General features: G+C 45.1%; 1 pseudogene; it reads left to right on the top strand.

The window, feature by feature from the left end:
* Nucleotides 1-15,446: 15,446 nt before the first annotated feature.
* LOC119580601 overlaps nucleotides 15,447-20,000 on the top strand; it is a 13,016-nt pseudogene continuing 8,462 nt past the window's right edge.

Here is a 20,000-nt window from a genome sequence, read left to right as displayed (position 1 = left end):
AAGTTTTTCGTTATCAACATCATAAAATTACAAATAAATCGATTTAGAACTACCGAAAAAAACTGAAAAAACGCGGGCCCTAAGCGCCTCCCATCATACCTTTTCCTTCGTCTATCGACTTTAGTTTCGGACGTCACACTCCTTTAAATATTTTGAATACATTATATTTTATTAATTGATATTAATTACATTTAAAAGGATACCTGTGTTTACGCCTTCGTATTCAATTAAACGTAAACAAGCAGTAAACAGACTACATAGAACATAATATAAATTTCCGTAATATTCTTTCGACCATTCACACACATTCTGTTAACAAAACATGAATCTGTCTGAGATGCTTCCAGTATCTCGTTCGTCATAGAACACTTTTGGAGGCCTGAATATGCCCAAGGTTAAAACATAAATAATCTAATAAAAACAATAATAACTATTGTTACCTGTACATGACAATGAAAGGAGTTAATTAATAGCGTAGGTATACCCTAGATAAACCTGAGTTCCGCTCTTCTTAGCCATGGCCTTAATAATATAAAAGCAATTTCGCTAGGAGTGTAGAATTTCAAGAGAAATATTGCTAGAGCATGACGTTCTCCTGAAATGTTAACATGTTTTCCCATATTGCCTAAGTACTGAGAGATATTTCTAAAGATCACATTATGTCATAGATGTAGAATATCTTATATCACATTACATATCCCCATAATAAATGGAAATTGAAAAGAAAAAATGCATATGTACATTATATAATATATACACATTTACATATACATATGTGTGCCTATGTAATATATATATATATATATATATATATATATATATATATATATATATATATATATATATATATATATATATATTAAATATATATATATATATATATATATATATATATATATATATATATATATATATATATATATGTATATGTGTGCGTGTGTGTGTGTGCACAGAGACGCAAATACATTTAGCCTCGTCCGGGCTATGCCCAACAACTGCTACTTCTTGTGCCTGGGCAGGGCGCGACCCTTCGGATGAGAGGCCGACAGGTTACCACTGTACTAGTATTCAGTCACTCATTTGAAATTTGCGAAGTTCTGGCTTCGCCTGGGCCTTCATATATATGGCCCGGCGTAGCTAAGGATAAATAAGTTCGATATGCGAAGCTTAGCCTCGCCCAGGCTATGCCCATGAGGGGAACCTGGCCTGTGTCGACTAATGGCAACTCGCTCATGTGTGTCAGCTGGTGCTGACTCCACTGAACCCTAGTCCTTACCCGCCGTGGTACCCAGCCACAGCAGTAACATCCAGGTGACAATTGCAACTTCTTGCGCCTGGGTGGGGTGCGAACCGCGGACCCTTCGAATGAGAGGCCGACACATTACCACTGTACTAGCATTCATTCATTCATTTAAAATTTGCGAAGTTATGGCTTCGCCTGGGCCTTCGCCTGGGCCCGGCCTAGCTAAGGATAAATAAGTCCATGAGGGGAACCCGGCCTGTGTCGATTAATGGCGACTCGCTCATGTGTGTCAGCTGGTGCTGACCCGGCTGAACCTAGTCTTTACTCGCTGTGGTGCCCTATGGCATATACGTAAGTCTATTTCTGTAATAGACCATGTGGCTCCAAATCCAAAATAAGAACTAATGACCCAGCGAGGACGTAGATGACAATTACATCTGACCTCGTCTGGCCCGACAGTTCGTGGTAAGGTAAGGCGTGGTAAGGTCGGCCTAGCCCTCGCCCTCAGGACGGGTTGACCCTACACCCCGACCCGCGCAGCGCTTTTACCCTAAGCCAGGTTGTAGCATGTGTTCATCCCTTTACAAGTGTTGTGAGTCCTATGGACGTTGACTACCATTACTGTTCACCGTTGTAACAGAGTTCTCATAGACTCTTACAGACTGGTGGCAGGGTGGTCGCTGCATCCTTTCAGCTCACAGCACAAACGCCAAACCTTCGAAGAAAAAAACGCTCGACCGCTCCAACACATGTTAAAAAAAAAAACAAAAAAAAAACACGTAAGTACACGTTTCGACCCTTCCCATTTTTCTTATTTCTTTTCCCTTCCTTCTCCCATAAATGTGTTAAGCCGTTGGTTTTGTTAGGTAAAAATGCCAAGTGACAGCAAATGACGCATTCTCACATTATTCTTTTGACCTCAGATCGCATTACCGTGTGATCACGGTATGTGGTCAATAAACACGAATATCATTAATTAGTTAAGTAGTAAATTAATTTCTCTCGTTTTTTTAGATTTATGTTGTTTCAGTTGGAAAGAATTCAATGCGTTCGTGATTTTATCTTATTATGAATATCATTTCATTTTATTTCCTTCCTCCCCTCACCCCGATCTGACTGCACTTTCTATTTTGCTTGTGGTTGGTTGGGACGAGGAAAGGGTCAATAGATGACCGTTTATTTTTCCTGTCTTGACCTGACCTCACTTCTCTTTTTCCGGTCAGTTGGGACGGGAAAGGGTCAAGGCTCATTTTTCCCATAATTTGGTTGTTGTTTTGTTGACACCTGGGGATTAACTATAGCACCATTACATTGCTCATTGGTGACACGTTTTATTGGCACTAGAATGGAGCTTGAAATGCGATTTTATTAAAATTTATTATATTGAATATAGCATAAGATCTTCCCCCATATAATAGCGCACAGGTATGCCCAATATAACCCAGGGTTGCGTAAATCGCCTAATAGATCTCTGCTCCATCGTTCGATAGCAGGTACAGTTAAACCGAAGTTATTCGTTCGATCGGCAACTTTGAGTCAGTGTGAGCCACGGTTACGTCCGTTAATTAATGTAGGAATAAGGTTTAAGCTAGAATAATTATTCGCTTATTAATCACACCCTTCTTACCCTCTTGAAGTCGCTTGCATATTTTGGGTGATTCCCAAGCAGTCGTGTGATTTGTGAATATCCCTAGGGAATGTCACAAGTGCCCATCACAGATACACAAAAAAGAGCAGGTTATCTATAGATTTTCCTGGCTCGATTCGCTTCAGTGTACGGCATTTTGGATATAGGATCCTCCCCTCCCCCCCCCCCCGTCGATGAAGTCTAACATGTATAGCTAGACATGGCTACCTCAGCAGTTCAGATTTTCAGACCCCGAGAAGATTTGCTTGCTAAAAAGCTTGCAAATATTTTTTCATGTCACCATTAATTAATGTGTACATTCTGTCGCATATCATTAAATGTTGAATTCAATGTAGTAGTTCAAAATAATTTCACATAGCTAGCATTGCTAATTTACCTCAATTTTGTAATAGTGAACGTTAATATTCGTGTTTGTGATTCATTCTCTGTGTGAGGTCACTCATTTTCATTCTCAGTCATGTTCGCTGTCGCTCACACATGCACACATGCACACACTCACTCACTCATCCATGCAGGACAAAAGACACTGAAACCTTTTCATTAATAGGGTTTGCTGCTGTCATAGCGCCGGCATAAAGATCTATTATATATCTCTTTTGCCTGCGATTTTGTCAGTCGTGATGAGTGACTCATACATGATGTACAAATTACATTTATTTCTTCTCTGTGCGACGACAATTGGTTCAAGTAAATCCTAGTGGATTGCCGTTGTCGTTTCCCTTATCTACTCTCATATCTATGAGAGACGGTTGGTAGTTCAAGACAGGTCCATGCAGATCGCTACTGACGTCTCCCTCTCCTATTTTCTTCTTTATCTTGTGAAAGTAAGACACAAAATCAAAAAAAAGATGAAAATAAATTAAAAGCGCAATTTTATATAAATAACCAGCTAGTGGCACTTAACACCCCCTCATCTCTGTTGCCTTTCCTTTTCTCTTATCATCTGGCCCTTATGTGTATGATCTGGTTCCCCGACTACATATAGTAGTCAGACCGACAATAACTGACACGGCACCGAAGGGGGATTCTGCTGTGGAACCGGTCACTTTAGGATGCTGTGGAAAGGCTGTCACCGGAAGATCGCTAGATGCCCGCAGACCAGGATGTTCGTCAGAGCAGGTGTTAAGCCGTCCCATAATGTAGTGGACAGGCGCTACCTCCTGGGACGCCTGTAGATCCAGCGAGAACCAGGAACTCGCCAGCGCAGGTACCAGTCTCCCCAGGATGCTGTGGATGGGCGACGCCTGGCGGACGGCCGCAGATCCAGTCAACTCCAGGTCACCCTTGAGGCAAATCTAAGGCGCGTCTGCGCATCGAGGGCGACCGGCCAGCTCTCAGTGCGTAAGGTGCGAGTACCCTACGACCTTGAAAGCGTGCCTGCACTGGAGGTCACTTGCTCGCGGCATTCTCGTGGGAAGTGGGTTAGGGTGTGTGGCCCGGGATCCCACTATAGTGAACAGCAGCTGGATTCTCGGCTAACCGGGAAGGTCGGGATAAATGTTAATAGTGTAGGCGCCATCTGCGTTGTGCTCTGGGCACGGCCTCCTCGACCGTGACTCCAGGGCTATCCCACGGCTAACCTGTGTTGAGGTTGAGGCTCGAAGGTGGCCACTAATCGGGCTGGCCATTCCCGACTGTGTCAACAAAAGGTTCCCCTTCGTCGGCAGCAAGACTTACAGAAAGGCGCGGCCCTGGCGGCCACATCACGATTGGGTTAGCACCACTGGCCGTGACATTTCTTTTCTTTGTGGTCCTGGCACGAGTACTAGCAGCAAACGTCACGTGTTGTGCTGGAAACCGAAACCAGTGGGATGGTGGGGAAGGATAAAGGATGTTGGGTTCACACTATGGCGAAGGATAATGAGGAAGCGAGGGTGAGGTTATGGCAGTCACGAAGCGTCAGGTGACGAGGTGAAAGTATTTAAAAACGGGTCGTGAGGGCTGTGGCAAGGGAAGGTTAAACTATTTATTTAAGAATAAAAAAAAAACTCAAAACCAATTGAAAAAATAAGTTTAAAAAAACAGAACGAGAACACAAACAAAATAAAAATTGAACAAAACAAGGGATAGGGGAAGGGGAAAGAGGAAAATGAAGGAGTAGAAGGTGTCTTCAAAGGATGTGGCCAAGCCTAGACAACTGCATCCACTTCTTCGTCCCAAGTCGAAGAAAAAAGATCATGGCCTAAATACCGATCTCCAGCCGGAACGAAAAATGGTGTCGAGTCTGTCCAGCCAGTCAGTATGCCAAGCACGGAGTGTGTTGGTCTGTTTAAAGACCAACCTACGCCACTCAATGTTCAGTGGAAGCAGAGAAGCTTCCTTGTGGAGTTTAGATGATGTAATAAATTGATCCCAATCTACCATAAAGATCCATCTGAGTGCTGTATTCTGACCAAGCTGGTTTTTGCGCTTGATAGTGTATGCTTCTTGTGTGAGTGCAAGTGGTGTGTATGTGAGGAGAGCTTTTGAATTAATATACAAATGAAATCGAAAGGTTAAACCAAAGACTGTACAAGAAGATCTGACTTTGAGAGGTGCTTGTAGTCTATCGAAGGCGTTGAGGTAAATGTTGTCGTAAGGAGGAAGTTTTCGTGGTCTTAAAAAGAGAACTTTTGTTTTTGTCGCGTTAGTCTTGATACGCCATTTATGCGCCCATCTCGAGATGGTGTCAAGTTCGTCGTTAATACGCTGAACGACACCTGAAAGCGCATTGTGTTGAGCTAAGTGCGTCAGCATAGAGGATAGTGAGTGAGTCTGTGTGTGTGGGGTCTGGAAGGTCTTGTCTGAGAGATTTGCGAAGTTCTAGCTTCGCCCAGGCCTTCCATATATGGCCCGGCCTGTGTCAGCTTTTTATGGCTGTCTCATTTTGTTCTCTGGCACTCAGTGCTAACCGTGGTGGTGGGATTGCCAGCAGGCGCTCCTGCATACGCCTGCCAATGTAGGCTAGTCTGTCAGCAAGCTCATTCCCTCTGATGCCAATGTGTCTGGGGACCCAGTTTATGATTATTATTCTACCCTGAGCAAGAATCCTATGTGCCATTGTGAGGATAATAGTCAGAAGGTATATGTTGTCTTTGGGTGAGTGCTGCTTAAGACAGTCGATGGCTGCCCTGGAGTCTGTATGTATGACCACTTGTCCTTCCCTCAGGGATGCGTGGCCTAGGACTTCCATGATTGCAACTGCCTCTGTCTGTAGCGAGGAGGCGTTGTCTGTTACCCTTATGGATTTTGTGACATTCCTTGCTGCAAAGCTGGCACCTGCAGTGTGGCTCAAGGGATCGACTAATCCATCCATGAAGTATGTTTTACTACCCGGAGGAGTGATAGCTGCAATGACCCTCTGGGCTTCTGCCTTCAGACTAGGCGTGGGGTATTGAATCTTTTTCAGTGTTGGGCCCATGATGGCAGGGCTTCGACAGAGTTAGGGTGGGGGGAGTCCATGCCCTTGGCAAGAACCGGTTCTCTGAGCTGATGGTGTATTAACACCCTGGCTGTGTGAGACAGCCAGGAGTTTGCAAACAGCTCGTTGTCTTATTCTAGGCGTCTGACTATTTTTTGTCTTAGGCTTGTATTCCTGGGAGCCTGGATGACCTTTGACAGGAATTATGCTGCCATTAGATCGATTTGTGAGTCCAGGGGGAGAAGGTTTGCCTCCATTAGGAGGTTGAGGACCTTCATCCACCTTGGGACACCCATAATGATCCTGGCAGCTTCATTTTGGACTGTCTCCAATTTGTCTTTGTGTTTTCTCTTTGTGCCCATCAGAGTGAGTGAGGCATAGTCTACAATGGGCCAGACGGCATGTACATAGAATGATCTTAGCACTTTGTGTCTGGCTCCTATGCATCTCCCACTCATTGCTCTCATGACAGGCAGTCTTATTTTGGTTCGGCCAACCAGGTACTGGACCTCCATCTGGAAGGAGAGGGTCTGATCTATCCTTACCCCAGAGGAAGTCCAGAACCCATTCCAAGTCCATTCCCTGGATTTTCAGACTTGTGTCTTGAACTTTTTGTCTCAGAGCCATGGCTTTGGATTTGGCTGCAGAGATCTTTAGTCCTGTCCTACAACACTCCTCAGACACGAGGTCCAGACAACGCTGGGCTTTATTTAGGCAGTATTGTTCAGTGGAGATGACCGCAAGATCGTCTGCATAGGAGATGATCTTGCACCCCACTGGGAGATTTATGTTGAGGATACAGGACATTGATGTGTTAAAAAGGGCTGGACTGAGAACCCCATCCTGTGGTGTTCCATTTAGTAGTGGCATGTGCTGTGATTGGTGACCTTGGAATTTGACTTTGGCTGTTCTATTCCTAAAGTAGTCACCTATCAAAGCCAAGAGCTTACCTCTGATTCCCTTCTGCATCAGGCTCTCCTAAATAGCAAGAGGACTTGCTAATTCAAAAGCCACAGATGTGCCCCTGGTGAAGTGTTCATGTGGGGGTTTAATTTTCCATTGGAGCCAGTTTAGTACCATCCTCTCGAGCGTATTGGCCAGACAGCTGAGGAGAGAAATGGGGCAGTACTTCCCTGGCTCCTTTGGTTTAGGGATGGGAACTATGGTAGCCCACTTCCAACTCTGGGGTAGAGTGGATGTTTACCAGGACTTGTTGATGAGTTGCGGGAGTGTAAGCTCACCTGCTAGTCCTAGGTGGGAAATGATGGGGTATGAGATCCCATCAGAGCCCGGGGCTCTGTTACAATTGGTTTTATATGCATTTCTTAGTTCCCTCAGAGAAAAGATAACATCTGAGTTATCGGGTTCAGCTGCCCTTTCTCTGATATGAGTAAGTCTGTCTGGTTGTAGGCGTTCTTGTTTTGCCCTCGGTTTGGCTGGCAGGCTGTTGCTACTTGTTCTCACAGAGAACTCGTGCGCCAGTCTGTTCACCTCTGCTTGAGGGTCATGGTGCGTGCACCTTAGAGCTCAGCGGCTGGTAACCAGCCTGACTCATTGCCATAGCTCTGAGAGGGTGGTATGGTGGTCGAAGGACTCCCACCATTCCAGCCACTTTTCCTGCCTGACTCTGTTAGCAGTTTCCTTGGCATCCCCGACAGACTCCCTTATGAGTAGCCCTCCTAAGTTTGTCTGGAGTTCTTTGCCTACAGAATTGTTTTTCAGCACGTTTACTCTGTGGTAGACCTCCTTAATCTCGTCATTAAAGTACCAGGCGTCTTTGTGATTCCTAGACCCAGGCCGAGTTTTGGGTATGGTCAGTGAGGCTGCTTGATCAATGGCATTTACAAGTCTGGCTTCAAGCACTTCCACATTTTCACTTTGTGGGGGTTCATTGCATCTCAGACAGTGGGCCAAGGCGTTCTGAAATGCCTGCCAGTTGGCCTTGTCTGTTTTCCATCTTGGATTCGGTCGTGGTATTTCGGCTGGGCCACTATCCATGAGAGTACTTATAGTGCCATAATGGTCACTTGTGATGGTCTCATCGACACACCAGCTCCATCAGAGTCGCAGTGGCCAGGGTGAGGTCTAGGACCCCTCCTCTGACATGCGTTGGCTTTTGAGTACTGAGGAGAGCGATCTCAGAGAATATCTCAAGCACATTGGCTATGTCATGGCCAGCCGTATCTGGTGCCCGGCAGGGAGCCAGGATGGGGCGGTGTGCATTGAAGTCTCCCCCTATGATCACTCAGTCATGTGCTGCAGAGGCACAGACCTGACTGATGTCTAAGCTCCTACAGTTTGGCCAGCTGTACACATTGTATAATTTCAGGGGCCCCCCGGCCAGCTGAATCTCGACGGCAAGAGATTGAACATCGTCTCCACAATGCGGTGCATCGGTTATTGCTCTGACAAGGGTGATCAAGCCTCTCTTGCCATCAATGTGTGGCAACATGAAGACATGATACCCTGAGAAACGAACAGGTCCCACTGTTAATGTCTCCTGGAGGATGACAATGTCAATGCTCCTTGAGCGCGCTATTGCGTGGAGGATGGCATTCCTTGCCGGAGAAGCCATTGATGTTGCACTGTAGTATGCTCAGATTGTGTTATGATATTACTTGGTGATAAATACATCAGTATTTGTATATTGTATTCAGATTAACTGGTGTCAGAGTCTGACAACTCCATTGCGGAGTCACTCACTGCTTGAGGGTTCTTTGTCTGTTGTCAGGCTATCCCTGGGTCCACTGGAGGATGGAGAGCCTTTGGTAGCTCTGACTTTGGTTGTTTGGGCTTTTTTCTCAGGCTTTTTCTGTGTGTTTTTCTTTGCTGGCCTTGCCTGGGCAAGGTCAGCGTGCTCTGGCTCTGGCTGCACAGATTCAGCCTGGTTTGGCTCTGCCAAACTGGCATGGCGACAGTCTGGGTCATTGCCGTCATGGCGATCGTGACTGCCTTCTCGGCCTCTTCACTCGACCTCCCCTGGGCTGTTGCTACTGCTGTGATGACAGCAGTCAACAGGAGAGTCATATCTTCCTCATCAAAGAGGAGATCTTCATTTCTTGGGGAGGGTTTTGTAGTGCTCTTTGAACCTTTATTCCTGTGATTTTTCTGCACTTTTTTCATTGTCGGAACTCCTTTTTGTTGGAGATATCCGGTATCGGCTGGGGGGCGGCTTCCTTCCTCTTAGGAGATCAGGGGTCCTTTTCACTTTTGTTCTTTCCCAAGACATAGGTGCTTGGGGGAGCAGGAACAAAGTCTGGTCGCATTTTGGCAACCTCTTGTCATCTGAGGGCCGCCTCTTTCCTGACAGAGCAAGCCAGGCTCCAGGAGGTGATGCCTTTTAGTACAGCTGGGACATTTGGCTGTTGTGTCCCTCTTTTCCTCTTTGTATGCCTCGAGGCACACCTCAGTGTTGTGTGCCTTACCACAGACACTACATTTAGGTTGGCTGTGCAGCTAGCCTGGTGGTGATCTCATTTTTGGCACTTGAAACATCGAAGTGGATCAGGCACATATGTTCTGAGGTTGTAGGTGCCCCAGTTACCCAGATCAAGGGTAGTTGCTGGGGTACCTTTTATGGTCACCAGGACTTGCCTGGTTGGAGTCTTCCCTTTCGACATTCGGGAAGCCTCCATGACCTGTGGGTGTGATGTGATCACCTCCACATCATATGAGACTGAGAAGCCAAGTAGCACCATCTTGACTCTCTTATCCTTGGGAATCAGTGGTGAGAGACCCACTTTCCTCCCATCTTTCAGTTCCTTCGTTTCAGGAAACTCAGGGTAGCTTGATCTTTGGGCATAATGATTATCTCCTAATCTCTGGCAACCCGGATCGACAGCTGGATTTTACGATGCAACTCCAATGCCCTGACCAGTTGGTAGGCATTGTCGAAGCCTTCGGGTTTGACTGGCACTTTGAATTGGGGGAAATGTCTAGGGGGTCCAGACTCTCCCTCAGAACCCGTCTCCGGTCTAGGACGTTTCGGCCCGCTCTTTCGGCTTTGGGGCTTGCTCGTGGGGGCAGCAGCTGATTCAGCTGGTTCAGCTTGTGCTCCTCCCTCAGTCAGGGAGGTTGTCTGAGGGGAACTCAGAGACTTCCCTGGTTTGGGTGCAGGCCTGGAGAGGCCAGCATGAGAGTCCATTTGTTGGACAATCTGATGGACAGACATATTGTATTGTGATGTTTTTTGTCTTGTCAATCTTAGCAGGCGTGATAGAGTCATCCTGTGCACGGGGTTTTCTTTTGCCACCAGGAGGCATGTATGACTTCAAGGTGGCTGCCATGGTCTAGGCCTTGCATGGGTCATCAACGTGTGAGTCTGTCTGTGCTGTTAATTTTTCCATGTAATTGGCCAGTGCTTCATCCTCTCACACCCCCACCCACCACGGAGCCCAACAAAGGGAAGCTGAATGTTAGAGCCAGTGTCTAACGGCTACAGGGGTGATGAGAGGATATACGCAGCCAATAGCCATTGTAGTGGCACTCACGGACCAGTGTGAGTGCCAATGACTGCTTGACCCTAGCCTCCCGAAGGAGACCAGACGATTGACCTGACCGGGCCACAATCAGGCCGCCTGTCTTGCTGGAATAGAGGACCAAAGAGGTGTGTTGCTAGCCGCAGGGTGTACTCATTCACGACATCACTCAACCTCCTTGACTCCTGTCTCCACAGTGCACAAGGCTGCCACGCATGGCAAATACGTGCATAGGTGTAAACCCCTGGGGAGAGACTAGAGGAGACTACAGGACACCATTGTTTGGAACCCTTTGGCTCATCCCTCTGAAGCAGCCACCCAAAGGTTGCTTCACCTCAGTGGGGGATGGAAGCTCTTGCACTTCTTCCAGGTGGTTCCTCTCATCCCTCTGAAACAACCACCTAAAGGTTGTTTCACCTCAGTGAGGGAGGAGAGGTCCTGTACCTTTTCAAAGTGAATCCCTTTTTTCCTCTGAAAACAGCCACCCAAAGGCTGTTTCAACTCAGTGAGGAAAGGGAGCTCTTGCACTTTTTTCAGGAAGTTCCTTTCATCCCTCTGAAACAACCACCCAAAGATTATTTCACCTCAGTGAGGGAAGAGAGGTCCTGCACCTGTTCAAGGAAGTTCCATCATCCCTCTGAACAGCCACCCAAAACTGTTTCACCACAGTGAGGGAGAGAAGCTAATTTTCCAGGCGGTTCCTATGGCGGGACGGGAGGGAAGTGTTCTGTCTAGCAACAGAACCAGGCTGTGGGCCTGACAAAGTGAGGGGCTCCTACCTGCCTATTTATTCCTATGCGAAAAACTAGAGTGGCCGTCATCAGATGGTCTGCCATACCAGTCCCTAGCAAATAGAATGGCAACTCTATGCACTTTGTTAGGGCAGGCACACTAAGCCCCCCAGACACACCCTCCCCTGCAGGAGGTAAAGGTCTGCCCACGTCCAAGCATATATATATATATATATATATATATATATATATATATATATATATATATATATATATATATATATATATATATATATATATATATATAATATATATATATATATATATATATATAATATATATATATATATATATTTTTTTTTTTTTTTTTTTTTTTTTTTTTTTTTTTTTTATGATGGGCGAGTGTAGAGGGGGCGGAGAGGTGGCTGTGAGAGTGTGAGTAGGCTACGAGGCCACCGGGGGTGATTAGTGTTTGTGTTTTTTGTTTCAAGGATGTTTGTGTAGAGTGGGTCGTCCGCGTGTTGGAGTCTCTCACATGTTTTCAGTGCTCGCGTGTGGGTGTGGGTGTATAGAGGTTTGTGTCTCGCATAGAGAATGTGCGAGGTTGTTATGATGGGGTTTTGAATGTTTTCAGCCAAGCACAGAGCTTTGTTATGGACAGCTTGTATGTTCAGTTGTTGAGTTTTTGATATGGTGTGTAGTGGTACTGGGGTGTATTCGAGTATGGCTCTGACAACGGTTTTGTAGAGTTTTAGTTTTGTTTGTGTTGTGCACTGTGAGAATCGGTGTAGTTTAGCAAGTGTTGTGGTTGCCTGGGTTATGGCTGTTTTGTGTGTGGTGTTATGCCCCATCTATTGAAGGAGACACCGAGTAGTTTCCCGGAGTTGCCATAGGGAATCTCTGTGTCATGCATTTGTATGTTTGGTGGGTTGAGTTTGGCAATTAGAAGGATTGTGAATTTCTGAGTGTTTGTTTGTATTTTCCACTTTCTTTCGAATGTGTTTATGTTTGTGATGGCCGTTTCTGTGGCACGTTTCATGATATGCTTTGATTTGCTAAGGTGTGTGTGGGTTCCAAGATAGTTTTCAAGGCGAATGATTGCTGTTCTGTTGTTGAGGAACTTGCAGAGTAGACGAGTGAAGTTATGTGGTAATTGTAGGTTTATGTTTGTGCTTTAGTCCATCATGCCAAATTTTGTCTAATGCCTTGCTGATGTCCCTGAGAATGATGTTTATCTGTTTTTTGTTGGCGAGGCCGAGGGCTATTTCCTCATAGGAGAGGGCTATAGCACTTTCTGTGCCTCTATGTGCTCTGAACCCGTATTGGCGGGGTTTGTGGATGTTTGTTTATGGTGTGTGTTGAGTCTGTTTGTTATGATGCGTTCGTGTATTTTCCCAGGGACTTCGAGCATGGAGATCGGTCTGTAGTTGGTGACATAGTGGACTGATTTGTTTGGTTTGGGAATGAGTGAAAGTGTTGCTTTCATGAACAATGACGGAAATAGTCCTGTTACCAAGGAAGCATTAAATATGTGGCAGAGTCTGTGTGTCATGTTAGGGGGGAGGTGTTGGAGGATTGTTTTATTTATTTTGCGAGGCCCAGGTGTTTTGTTTCTGGTGTGTTGTATAATCTCTACAACTTCTCTCGGTGTGATTGGTGTGTTGAAGATGTTTGCGCTGTCAAGTGTGTTGAAGTTAATGAAGTTATTGGGTTGTAGGAGGTGTTGTGACTGTTCTAATGCCTCCTGTGCTTCGTTTTCTATGTCTGTGTCAAACTGTTCATTTTCGTTGTCTGTGATTTGGATTTTCTTTGCCAGAACCGTCTGTGAATTGTTTCCATGTCTTGTGTGGTGTCAGTCTTTTCGTTTTGTTCATTGTAGATGTAGGTACAATGTTGTTTGTGTGTGCCCATGTTTTTTTTGTATGCCATCCAGAATTGTTTTGGGTCTTTGTGACTTTGGCAGAGTCCAAGACGTGTCCAAGTCTCTGCATGTAGTTCTTTGTTTTCATTGTGTAGTTGTGCTTGTCTTTGTACCTTGTTCTGAGTTTTTGGTCCCATCCTCGGGTCTGTGCGAGGTTGTGGATGTTGGTGTATTGTGTGATGAGTGAGTGAAGAGTGTCATTTTGTTTGTGCTGTGGTATGGTTCTGTGTGTTGCTCTTGGAATGTGCATTTACCTAGCTCTGTTTATATCATCATACCAGGATTCTAGACTGGTATCAATGTCTGAGGCTGGGCATCCTTGGAGATCAGGAGTGTGTGTGTGTGTGCTTCTTTAAAGGAGTTCCAGTCTGCGTGTTTTAAACTTCCTCTTGGATGTGTGGGCACCATAATTGGGTTGTTGATAGTGTGGTAATTATGGGGAGATGATCGCTTGTGGTTATCTCTTCTAGTGATAAATATATGTTGAGATGGGCGTGTCTGTTTGTCAGTACAATGTCTGGTGTGGTTGCTGACCGGTTATTTATGAAGGTTGGGAGGTGGGGTCCAATGTGTGTTAGTGTGCCGTCGAGGATGCGTGAGACCAAGCCACGTCCTATGGCATTTGTTTGGATGTATCCAAATGTAGGATGTTGTGCATTCCAGTCTCCGAGTATGTAGGTGGGGTTTCCGTGTCTGAGAAGCTGGAATATGTCCTGATCCGGTATGTATGGGCGTCAAGGTGGTAGGTAAATGGTGGCTATGATGATGGGACCGTGTGGTGTGTTAATTTCCACCCCAATGAGCTCTGAGTTGAAGTTGTGTATTTTATGTTTGCTTTGATGGCGAGAGCAACGCCGTCGCTTCGTTCTCCGGTGTGGTTCATTTGATATGTTGTGTATGTGTCTATTTTTATTTTCTTGGAGTTGTCGAGACCGTGGCTGTTTATGAGAATTATGTGGGGGTCGTATTTCCTATATGTGTTGCAGAGCTCGTTCCGGCAGTCGAATGTCCAATGCAGAACATTATGCTGGATGATAGTGAGGCGCTGTATGATCGAGAGAGATAGGCTCATGGTTTGTGGTGTTTATCTTTGGAATAAAATCCGTTTTGTAGTTCGTTTATGTTATTATATTTTAGGATGGGGGTGTGGGGTAAGTCCAGCTCGCTAACAATTAGGTGTTTGTGTATGTTGTTGGCTGTCACCATGTCTCCATAGTTCGTGTTGGTGTATATACATTTCATGTTTCCTTTGGCGATTTCAAGTCCGATTTTGGTGGTGTCTTGGTGGTCAAAGCTTTGCGGGTTTGGTGTGTAGAGTCTGATGCCGTAATATGATGCCTCTCTTGCTGTGCCATCCATTAGTCTTTCTAGGCTGTTAGGCTTTGGGTTCTGTTGTTCTGTGTCAGACCCAGGTCTTTTCTTTTCCTTATCTTTCTTGTATTTGCAGCGAGAGATTGATCTGCTGCGATTTTTTGAGTGTGTTTGGGTTTGTTGTTGTTTTTGTTTTGGTCTGACTGAGGCTTGTGTGTTTTGTGTTTATTTGTTTTGGTTGTGTGTTTGCTAGTCTTCTATTGGTTTGGCAGATGTTTCTTCTGGTTGGAGTGGGTTTTCTTCCATACTTGTCCGGGCTACTTGTGTTGCGTCTTCCATTATTTGGTTAATCTGGTTGTCTAGAGCTCTCAGGTGAGATGATGGGCTGGTGGTATAGGTATGAGGAGGAGGGATGATCATCAGAATTCCCCAAGAGTCTTAATCACCAAGATCGAGTGGTGTTGATCCATGGTAAGGATAAGTCCAATATGTCCCGGGGGCCCGGCCTGTGTCGACTAATGCCGACTCGCTCACGTGTGTCAGCTGGTGCTGACTCGGCTGAACCTAGTCCTTACCCGCCGTAGTGCCCAGCCACAGCAACTATAACCTCCAGGCGACAGTTGCAACTTCTCGCGCCTGGGCAGGGGAGCGAACCGCCGATTTGTTAGCTATTATTTTTTTCTTTTTAGCCTTTAACAACTTCAAATTAAAAACATGGCCATGGTCACAGGTCAGGGTCGGTGTGTGTGTATGCTTATATTGGTGTGGGTGTTTCGTGTTCTGTGATTGGTAGTATTCTGGGCCACCAGGTGTGGTTTGTGTGAGTGTTTGTGTGTTTTTCAAAGATGCTGTTATATTGTTCGTCTTCTTGTTCGCGTAGTCTGGCCCAGGTGTTTTTGCCTTGTCTGTGTATGCGTGTGTTTAGTGCTTCCATGCTGTATGTTCTGTGTAGTGTTTCTGCTGAAATTCAGTCTCGAAATGTTGCGCCGTGTACCCAGAGTAATGCTTTGTTCTGTACTGTTTGCATTCGGAGTTTTTGTGTGTTTGATATTGCAACCAGTGGGATAGCAGTGTATTCTAGAATGGGTCTGACAGTTGTTTTGTAAAGTCTGAGTTTTTTAAGGGGAGTGCAGCATGAAAAGCGTTTAGTTTGGTTTGTGCTGTTTTTGCTTGTTATTCTTTGTTTAATGTGCTTGTGAACCGAAGTCCGAGAATGTTTCCTGTGTGAATGTATGAAATGTTGGTATTGTTCATTGTGATTGGTCGTGAACCTCTACGTGTACTAGCATTCATGAGCTTAAGGATATATATATGACTCCGCCCCCATAAATAGGGGCGGAGTCACAGGAAAGTGTAGAACGACAGTTTTTGACGTCGGAAATAAGGCCTATTGACATTGCTATCATTCTTATTGATATTATGATTATTAAATTGTTCTTAAAATTTTAATAACATCAACGACAATAAAATAGAAATGAAGCTTTCAAAAATGAAGGAAAGGGATAAACAGATGAGATAGTTAAGGCTAGTAGCTGACTCCTTGGTGACTAAGCACTTGTAGAGCAAGACAATAGATAAACTTTTATTACAGTGAGCATGGCAGTTTAGTCTTGCCACCCGCTGACACTGGTTTGATTTTGAAAATATATTTACTCTCGGTTTATTTGTAAAAATCAAAATTGTAATAATTGTAGAAAAGAAAGGCTATTGCTCGGAGCAGGCATACTTATAATAAAAACAATAAATCGTTATTCAAAACCTTGTTTAATCCCCAGAACAGAGATGACGTGCTTATGTGAGGTCCCGGTTTCCTCCGTAACGCTTTCCATTTTCTTTTAGCGTGATTTGTTAGCTATTGGGTAGTTCTTTCATTGGCTGTTTCCCAAACATTTTTTCATCGGGTTTGAGTTATATGAATTGCTTGGCGGCGGAAGGACTTCCATGTGGTTTTGGTCATCGAACCATTTCGTAACCGCCCTTGACGTGTATATTGAGCAGGTATCCTGCACAAATATGGTTGTTTCTGGGAAGGGCCAAAGGATAGCAACGTGCTGATGGGAGGAATATTTCTTCTAACATTTTCAAAATATCTGTGTAACTGAATCTCCCTTCTTTTTTCGGCGAGGTCATCAACACCATGCATGAAAATCCACTCCACGTGACCACTCCTCGGCGTAGATATGTCGTCTGTCACATCTGAAAGTAAGTAATATTTGATCAAAACATAAAACATGACGTGTAGGGCACTATCATGTATAATTCACACTGCTGGTCGAACTGGAGGCGATGTCGGCAATGTCGTTTGTTCAGCCTCTCTTTGATAAAGTTCTGTGATAAATCCCATCTACACGTAGTTTTCTTCACTAGGCGGCTTTTTAGCGGTAGGTCTTTATATGAATTTTATCTGCACTGGTGAAGGGGCATCCAGAACGGGGGCAGTCGTTCAGGGTGCCTTTCTCCCTCCCACTTCATTCACCTGTATACCAGCGAGAGGGAGATACCCGGCTCTGGTTATTTCAGTGGGAGGGAAATACATTCCCTCATCCCAATTATGCGGCCTCTGTTTGCAATTTCAGATTGCCTTGCGTTCACCTTGACAGCCTCGTTTTCACCTCAGATTTCCCATGATATTATGAAATATACCATCGGACATATTTTTTTTCTTGTTTAGCACATATAAGGTTTTGTTGCATATTCAGGAATTCATCATCATAAAAAGTATCAAATATACGATTTCATGTATTTTATTTTTAGATGATTCCTCTTTCTTCAAAATATTCAAGTTCTGGGTGAACAAACAAGTGTTTATATGACTTTTTACATACATGGAAATAAGTATTTCTATCGTAGAGTATGTATCAACGCATTGACATGCACTGACAAATAAAAGGGAAATTTAAATCGCATACGTGTCAGATAAAATTTTAAAAGTAGAGCGCGAGATTAAATTCTTATTTTATCAGAATGAACAAGAATTTTTTATAACAAGATATCAGATATAATACAGCACTTTCCTTGGGAGTATGTTCTTAGACTGTTTTCACCTTCCTTGGAACCACTCAGCTAGTGGTTGCTCGAGCAAACAAATAAGCAAACATGTATTTTCTCGCTCAGCTGATCTCAGAGAAACGCCACGACTTATTGAATAATAATAGCGAGAATTATGGGTAGATTTGATCACAAGATATAAAGCATTCAGAATAATACTGTTTAGCTACTTATCACCAAACATTGACTTCGTATTTCTATAAAGATTGCACGCACGCACGCACACACACACACACACACACACACACACACACACACACACACACACACACACACACACACACACACACACACACACATACACACACACACACACACACACACACACACTGAATATATCTACGTATTCATTGTAGCCCTACTACGATTTTTGTTCAGCTGATGTTCCGTAATGAAAAATATAATGTAACACCCTTTTTGTTTATTGAATCAGCGCTTCAGTGTTTGGTTCAGGCGAAAAAAACGGTCACTCCATTTGCTCGATTAGCCGTTGCTCGATATACATATATATATATATATATATATATATATATATATATATATATATATATATATATATATATATATATATATATATATATATATATATATATATATACATATATATACATAAATACAGCGCACAGCATAGCAAGCAAGCAAAGTTAAAAGAAAAGACCCGTTACCGGGGGGGGGAAGAAGATGGGAGAGGGGAAGGATAAGGGGGGGATCGAAAAGATGATTTAGTAAGAGAGAAAAGAGTTGGGGTAGCCTCCGGGCTAGTACAGTGGTAACGTGTCGGCCTCTCATCCAAGGGGTCGGCGGTTCGCGCCCCGCCCAGGCGCGAGAAGTTGCAATTGTCGCCCGGAGGTTACTGCTGTGGCTGGACACCACGGCGGGTAAGGACTAGGTTCAGCCGAGTCAGCACCAGCTGACACACGTGAGCGAGTCGGCATTAGTCGACACAGGCCGGGCTCCCCTCATAGCCCGGGCAAGGCTAAGCTTCGCATATCGGACTTATCCTTATCTTTGAGTCGGGGCTTAACCCAACATGCGGGGTAAAAGTTGGGGGCATAGCTGACAGGAGGAGGAAAGGAGGACAAAGGTCGGTAAGGGCGGCCTCGCGCCATCGGTGGTTTGCGCTGCCCTGGCATAGCAGGCACTCGCTTCGCATGAGCGAACTCACGGGTCGGCGAGGCCGCCGCGCCCGGGCTGCGGAAGCACTCGGCTAACGAGGGAGGATGGGAGCGGAAAAGGCGGCCTGTCCGGCGCCACCGTGCACGGACTTCTCTCCCATGGCAACGGTGGCGCCCTCGGCTAACCATTAGGCTGCAGGTTGAAGTACGAGTGAGATCGCTAATCAGAGGCTACCTCCCGAGCAGAGATTTCTCCCTGTCGGCGGCTCTCACCACGTTTGTGTTAACATCACTGGCCATGACATCTCCCCCACTCGCGTGTTGGCACTCCTTACGCCAAAGGAGCCACGGTCATGGCAGGGTGCAGGCGGCAGATGCCACGTGTCGGAATCCGAAACCAGTGAGATGAAGGTAAGGATTTGGATGGGGGACGCTAGTGCTATGGAAGGATATGAGATGAGGCGAGGGCGAGGTTGTGTGACACACAGAAAGAGCAAGTGCTTGCTTGCTTGCTTGAGATTTGCGAAGTTCTGGCTTCGCCCGGGCCTTTCACTTATGGCCCGGCCTGTGTCAGCTTTTTAGGGCTGTCTCATTTGGTTTTCTGACACTCGGTGTTTACCGTGGTGGTGGGATTGCCAGCAGGCGTTCCTGTAGCCATGGTGTAAGCATCTCGCATAATTTCTTTACCAGCACGACGGCTGTGTTCTGCGGGCTTTGTCTCAGGAATTGCGTGTGCACACAATTCTCTAAGTAATGTACAAGTGTGGCATTCGGCTCGCCGCAATGCATGCAACACCTCTCTTCACGTTCTATTGTTTGTATGAACAGTGGTAACCTAGGCGCATTCTGTGCAGAATGACTTCGGTACCTCTGTTGTTTATTTCAGAGAAGTGGGAGAGGAAGGGAGTTAAAAACGGGATAGGGCTCTCGTTAATTTATTCTAAGATGTAATTAAAAGAAGTGTTTTGTGGAACAACCACCTAAAGCTATAAAAAACGAAAGAGAACAAGGTTAAAAAAAGAACTAAATCAAAACGAAGAAAATTAAAACACGAAACTAAGTAGAAAAGCTAAAAGTTACGATAACTTGCTAGCTAATCACGCCG

This window comes from Penaeus monodon, chromosome 14 (genome assembly GCF_015228065.2).
Source record: "Penaeus monodon isolate SGIC_2016 chromosome 14, NSTDA_Pmon_1, whole genome shotgun sequence".
In the NCBI taxonomy this organism is placed as follows: Eukaryota; Metazoa; Arthropoda; class Malacostraca; order Decapoda; family Penaeidae; genus Penaeus; species Penaeus monodon.
Note: the sequence above shows the minus strand (reverse complement) of the source record. Positions and strands in the feature narration are given on the sequence as shown.